Consider the following 8,077-nt stretch of genomic DNA (forward strand, 5'->3'; position numbering starts at 1 on the left):
ATAAGTCACTGCATTATTTATATTCAGTAATTACCTACTGCCAGGCATTTCAAAATCACAAAAGCTGAGGTCCAATGCTACACAGCCACAAGAAAACTACAATTTCAAACACAGGTATAACCCTTGTGTTGATTTGAGATTTGGTATATTTAATTCTGTATTTGCTCATTCAACTCAGTCATGCCTATAATCACCAGTCGTTTCACATTAAGGCAAACAGAAGAGACGATAATACGTGAAACAGAACTGGAGTTCAGTTGTTCTCTTCTGTAAAGTCAACAGTCACGTTGAACAGATGGCCTTCCTGAAAGCCTAGCTTGCAATTAGACCAAAAGTGTTCCATTTAGTGTAATCTGGCTGCGATAATTCACTTATAGCTGTTTTGTCTGAGCACAGAGTGTAATATGGACAAACCGTATTAATTTGTCAGAATCATAGCACATGTTTTGATTTACAAGTCAGAATAAATAGGGGTGACTGAGGATGGTTGAAACAATGGGTTACTTGTAACACCATCAATTTGACCAACAAGGGATCAGTCGTGGTAAAGTGAACACTTTTGTCCAGTCCAATCTCACACATGATAAGATCGATGACTCAATATTAAATATTGGGTGTTTTAAGCCAAAAAAAGCTGATATTGAGGTACAAAATTAATAATTCTCATCTATTTTTTGTTTAGCCGTCACAATATTATAGGTAAAATGGTTTAACTTCTGTGGCAGTAACAAGCAATAGCTGGCTATGTAATGGCTGCCCAGGTTGGGGATGGTTGTAACACTTAATTCTGATTGAAACTCAGTGATTATTTATTTCTCAGCATGCCTAGGCAATGGAAGAGGTTTAACAGACAGGGGTGTCCCAGCAGACACAGTATATATACTACATGGGTAGTCAGCTGACATATTCACTCACACATGAGCATGCACACATACACACACGCACAAACGGACTGTTACAGTATATTTTGGAATAGGATTTGACAGTGTATATTATATATTTATTTTATAATAATATTTACCAAATGAATGCTCTTATATATCTGCATATATTCCGGCTGAAATTAACAAATTAAGTAAAACGGTCTTTGATTAATCACCTCCGTAACAGTTTTAGGAGAGTAAGAGAGTAAATATCAACACACAGCACAGAAAAATAAATCTTGGGCCTATGATAATGTATGCCCTTTGCTCAAGATAAATTTGCTCTTGGGGTGTATGTACACATATGTGCTCAATGACTCAATGTGAAACAACCTTTAAAAAAATACCCAGGGCCTCTTCAATGTGGCCTTTCTACCTTGCTACCACAAAGCAGTAGCTCTCCCTGATCCACAGCTGGCTTTGTCCATTGGGAGTCTGAGGCTTTTGCAACACAGTTTCTTGCTTGTTCTCCACAGCAGCCATTTTAACCCCTACTTCTCAGTATTCACTGTAATTGAAGAAGCAAGGCAAACACCAGCAAATTGTCTTCTATTATAGATGTGCATTCTTGTGGCAAAACAAGAACAACATTAAAAAAGAAGTAATGCTTTTAATGTAATTGCCATTGACATGTCAAATCAATCTACACGTATGTTTTTGATATCACCAGTGAGAATCATGCTTTCACGGTGCATCACAGTGGATATTTTTTGAGGGAATTATCAAAAAACACAAGACACAATGAGGGGAATAACTGTGGGGAAAAACTGAAAAATGACTCTCTAACTTCATAAAGGCTCTCGATCGAATGCTAGGATAAACAAAGGAGCAGCACGTTGACACACTACACATAAAACATACTAAACAAACTAATTATGAGAGTCAAGGAATTGTAAAATTGTAAGCACACTACAGACAGCAGAGAAGCAGTGGCTCTTTCAGGGTGCAGGCAGATTGCAGTACAGAGCCTCCCCACTCCATTTCTCTCTGCTGTTACACACAGCCACTGCTGTATGTCTGCCTGGGAGTACCTTAACAATCAATCAGCAACGGATTCATGTTTCAGTAGCTGCCAACCTTACTTTAAAACAGGTTCAATCTTGGGATTAAAAGTTTTCTTGTCTTGTCAAAATCAGATAATTATTAGCAGAATCAGCACACAGGTTGTATACTATATACCTTAAATCACTTTTCATTCAATTAGTTATTCAATTCCATGTAAAACAGTGGTATTGTCGGCTGTGCAGATAAATAGAAACATTACTGAGATACTAACACCCTAATTTCATTATGAAAGGACTGCAAACACTACACTGTTTATCTAAGGGCTACTTCCATCCTTTTGTCTTTATGTGGTTTGGAACCTTGAAATCACCTGTCAGGGACAGGTGTTGGATCTTCTGGTTTGAACCGGATTTCAGATTTTCCTGGATGAACAGGTTCAAGACCCTGGATCAGGATGTATGTATGTGTGTGTGTGTGTGTGTGTGTGTGTGTACATTTGTGTATGTGTCTGTGTGTTAAACTGTTCTTGGCAAAGCTGCAGGCTGTTCTGAATGCCGTTGCAAGTTCACACACATGGGGCCATGTAGTGTAAGTCTATCACAACACAGATTATGCATCACGTGTACATTAGCTCTACCTGAATCACTCCAAAGAAACAGCATAACAATGTACATGTTCAGCCACAAAAGTACTTGAGAGCACACCAGCCTGACTTTTAATGAGTGCAGTCATGCATCTTTCAGTCCTCTTTAACTTAGTTTAGCTATCCTTGCTTGCAGTCTGCTTGCAAAATATTAGCTTTTTTGGCATGCTCTCCATCTCGAGATGTTTCTCTCCTGTGGAATCTAGTTTGCTCATATATTCTGTAATGCAATAATGCAGATCAATAAAATGCTACTTAGCAGGCTGACAGACAGGTAAGTGTTTAGCCTCCAGCTTATAATATAACTGACTGCTGATATTGCGGTCAAGCTGTTCGGTTTCAGACTCAATGTCAGTGCCCTGACTGTGAATTTTACACGTGAATTCAGATCATCAAATAAATATATAAATAAATAAATAGAATGCGCACATGCGCGCGCACACACACACGCACACACACACACATAGGCTCTTTACTTATTTCCCATTCTCGTGGTTGTCGGCAGCTCAGTTGGAGGCACGTCCTCTCTAAATTTCAGCCGGCTCCGGAACATTCCCCAGCACCGCTGCGCTGCACGGTAAACTTTGGACCGAAGCCCAAAGCGGCGTGATCCGGCCGAGGCCGCGGGCCGCCGGTTCGGGGGGGAAACAGAGACGGTGATCTGCCCTAAACTCCGGAGTGGGGTATCTGAAAACACCCCAGGGCCTGGCGCATGTGAGGGCTCTTTCACCTCCACGCAGAGACACGGGAGGACTGCCCGGAGAGTACGGCTGCTTCAGAGAGACGGATCACAGGCCCCTTTTGTGCTGGCTAGGCCTGGCCGCAGTCCAGCCGGGGAAAAGCCAGTGACAGCATGCCGTTATTCAGTGCCGAACGGCATCGCATACACTCTCAGAAAGAGTGACAGTGGAAGGTACATTTTTGTTCTTCGAAGATGACATTTCCCAAATGTACCCCTAAAGTACAGTAATATTCTCTTTGGGTACAAATGAGTATGTTTTCCAAGCTGAAAAGTTACAAATTAATTATACAGTGGGCTACAGATTTATTGCCACCTTTGAAAAATATGCACAAATGTGCTGTAAACTAAAAAATAATAGTTATTCACATAATCCTCATTTTCATGTGTAGTGTGCTTTATTAATGATTCAATGGAATCAACCAGTCTTACATTTTTGACATAAAAACATTTATTTCCCCCCAATTATTGGCACCCCTGGTTTAATACATTGTGCAAACACCCCGGCTGAAGAGAGATAGTTGCTGTTTTTGCTTGGAAGCATTTCTGTGTGGATTTTAATGTATGCTTGGAGTGCTTGTCCTGCTTCCCAGCAGAGGCAACCATATTTTCTGCCAAGATTTCCTGATACTTTGTTGAATTTCTTGTACCACTGATCTTAAATAGTGAATTGGACATTCCATTTTGCCGCCAAACCTGTCGATGGTGTGTATGATGTGTACATTGTTGGTCTCATCTGACCAAAGCACTCTCTTCCAATGATAATTCCAATGAGGTTTGGCAAACTCAAGATGCTTGGTTTTGTTTATTGTGCTCAATATGGGCTGTCTTCACACCACCCTTCCAAAGGGTTTGCTGGTATAGAGGTGCCATTTCGTGTTGTTGTTTGGACAATATGCACTTGCACCCTCTTCCTGGCAAGTTTGCAATCATTCCATACGTGTTATGCCTTTTAATTATTGCCCTTACAGTGCTAAGTGGGATGTTTAACTGTTTATGTATTTTTTTTGTACCCATTACCTTACTTGATTACCATCTCTGTCTTCTAAATTGACAGTTCTTTTCCCATGCTGTTGATTGACAGGGATTTTGCATGCATGTTACCTTATTTTTATATTCTAGTGAAACAGAAAGTAATGGAATAACACAATATAATTCCTTTAGACTGAGATAAAGTCAATTAAAGTACAATTGTATTGCCAGTTTCACTTTGTTTGATTTTATTTACAGTAATTGTTAGGGGTGCCAATAATTGTTTCACCTGCGGTTTTCAGAAAAAAAAACAAAAAACAAAAAACACCAACATTGAAACATGAGAGTAAATGTATTGAAATTAAAGTATAGTATAATATAGGTATGTTTGAACATAAAATATAGATCATTATCCACATTGTTTATTATATGCAGGCTTTTTTAATAAACATTTTTTTAAGGGTGCCAATAATTGAATAACAGAAACAAAGTTATTCAGATTTATTGATAAAGCAATGAGAATCCACCTGCACGGATGTAAGTGAACCCTGCCTGGACAGCCTGTAAGGCACTAGCCTGGGACACAGAAGGTTGGTGGTTCAAGCCCCAGTGTAGCCACGATAAGATATTTGCTTCTGTTAACCCCATATAGCTACAAGGGGGGACTGCTTAGTCTAATCAACTGTAAGATGGTTTGGATAAAAGCATCAGCTAAATAACTGTAATGTAATAATGCAACCTTCCTCACCTGGCATCCTGCATGTCTGGCCCACTACCTGCACCCAGTTGTATAGCTACAGCTGCAGGCAGACCATTAATTACCATGATAAGCATGCATACAAACAGTGTTTCCTGGTCATATAATTATGGATTATTCAAAAGTATATACAGAGTATTTAAACTAGGCTTCCAAGACAAAAAGCATCATTCAATTGTTCTTGGCTGTTTTCTTTGTATCATCTTCTGTTGATGCTTCACACAAAACATGTTGGGTCAGGGTATTCAGTGGCTGCAGTATGTTGTTTATGGCAAAGACACAGCACTGGAGTGGAAATACAGTATGTTCATTGTATAGACTTTTGGCAAACGCTTTCCTAATTCCATATCCCTTTGAAGCATTGAGTCAGCTGCTCGTTCTCCAGCTTTCTGGAAGGTGTTTTTATTACACAGGGTTAGGAAACCTGTGAAATTCCCAGCAGCAACACTGAACAAAAAGTTTATGAATTTAACTGACAGTCATTCATAAATAAAATGTAATGTTTCATGTCTAATGGTCTCATCATTACACATTACAGGGCACACATTGTCTTGATTTGGCTCTGTTCTGCATAATTGTATATTTTTAGTCAAACAATTCACATACACTTATTATTAAAGGGTGTTTCTCCACCCATTTCCAGGCACCATAATATTTGTGACAAATGGCTTCACAGGTGCTTCTGACTAGTCAGGTGTGTTCAATTGTTTCCTTAGTGCAAGTATGAGCGCTTTCAGTATCTCGTTTTGATTCTGTTTGGAGTCTGTTATCGGCATTTGTAACATGAGGGTCAGAATTGTGCCAAAGAAAGTCAAGAAAGCCATTATGAGGCTGAGAAATAAGGGAGGAAAAAAACAGTCAGAGACATAGGCAAACTTTAGGCTTACCAAAACCAACCATTTGGAACATCATTAATCACAAGTAATTGCAAAGGGACTGGTAGGCCAAGGAAGACCCTGTACTTGACTGAAGAATTCTCACCTTAACAAAGAAAAACAACAAACACCCGTCCAACGCTGCTGTCTGCAGAAGACTTCAGAAACGCATCTACAGAGGCTACACTGCAAGATGCACACAACTAGGTAGCTGCAAAGACAGGATGGCAAGGTTAAAGTCTGCTAAGAAGTACCCAAAAGCACTCCCATTATATTACATTATCCAGAGCAATGTACAGTTGATTAGACTAAGCAGAAGAGAATCCTCCCCTGGAGTAATGCAGGGTTAAGGGCCTTGCTCAAGGGCCCAACGGCTGTGCAGATCTTATTGTGGCTATTGTGGATTAGAACCACCGACCTTGCGTGTCCCAGTCATTTACCTTAACCACTATGCTACAGGCTACACAGGCACTCCCCCCTGGTGCGGGTGTTATTTTTTTGGGCATAATATCGCTGTCACAGGTACTGGCTCACTTGCCTTCATTGATGCTCTAACTGCATTAATGAATTAATTATTTAAATAACTGCTTGAAGAAATATTATGAAATATGTGAGATGGCATAATGGACCATAAGTGTTAAATGAGCGCTGAGAATCTGCCATTTAACCATGCGAACTGTTTGATTACAAATCTAATATTGTGGAGTACAGAGCCAAATCAAAAACATGCATTTGTCCCAAACATTATGTTTGTGTGAACGATAAGTCAGTTATTCAGAGTCGGACTCTTGTAGGCCAGAATTACAGCGAGTGTGTCACCATGGCTGAAAAACCACATTCCTGACATTAATTTAATGTGAGTGTAAAATGGATTACTGTCAGTAAATCAACCATTTGTAGAATAATGCAATTCAATAACACACACAAGCCTTTTGATTTTAGAATACCTTTCCCAACAAAGAAACAAAAATATTCCCTGCCTTCTTTTAAAATGTATCATTATTAGATATGAATCCTACCTACCCTAATAAGATTATTCCCTGAACAACTTCTGTTACACAAGGAGAAACAAAATGAATTAGACAAGACGATTTGTAGTCCTTTCTTTCATAATGGTTAAAATCAACATAATCTCATGAAATAATCTATTTATCTATCTATCTATAATCTATAATTCATGGTTGCAGAAGCACAAATAAAAAAAAGAGATTGAGATTGAGATCCCCAAAAAGAAAAGAGTAAATGCTGGGAAAATGTATAATGTATATCTGCAAATGTATTCAGACATTGTAGAGCACTAAAGTGCAGCAATGAAAGAGAAAAAAGAAAAGAAAATGGGTATAATGCAAGCTCTTTTAGAGAGTTACAGACATCGCTGCTGTATATGCACACGCTATTGATCAGAGTCTCCATTCACAGCCTACTGAGGCATAAATGGGTATATAAGTATTGATTTAGAATAAAGAGATCTCACCTCTTTAGCTTTGCTGGAGACTGGCTGTCTTACTCATGTACAACCTGGTTTTACTGTACGATAGTGCATCACATGCCAGAGACCCAGTTCTGTGCAATAGAGATACCTCGGCTGTAAGCTCCATCAGCCTTGTGGAGGTCAAATCAGGTACAGATACCAGAAAAAACATGTTGATCTTGAAAAGGCAGAAGGAGCTTGTTGAGATGATAAGCTTAATTGACCGTAGGATGGGTGCAACAGTATCCAAGGTCAAAAGATTCTGTATGCTTTGGCAGGAAGGAACAAGCATTTACCTGATTACAGAAGAAGTATGAGAACGAAGTATAAAAAGGCATTGAAATAGTGAAGAAACGTAATTGTTAGTATTTAATGTAGATACAATGCCAGGAGGGCAGATAATTACTGTACATACATTACAACATAAGGAATGTGTGAACATAGTAAAATGTTGAGTATGATATACGGCATATGGTTCCTATTGGCGTCACGTGTACTCTGTAAGAGTTAAAATAATACTGGACCAGTTACTCTCCACTGTCTACTGTACTGTAGAAAATTGCTTTACAGGTAGGCTGACCATCCAGTCTCAACGTCAGTACGGATCTGTCAATCTATCTGATTTATATGCTGGAACTCTGAGGATATACTCAGCTCTGAACTAACGCAGGATATTCTGCAGCACCGGGTTT

This window comes from Conger conger, chromosome 17 (assembly GCF_963514075.1).
Source record: "Conger conger chromosome 17, fConCon1.1, whole genome shotgun sequence".
Taxonomy (NCBI): domain Eukaryota; kingdom Metazoa; phylum Chordata; class Actinopteri; order Anguilliformes; family Congridae; genus Conger; species Conger conger.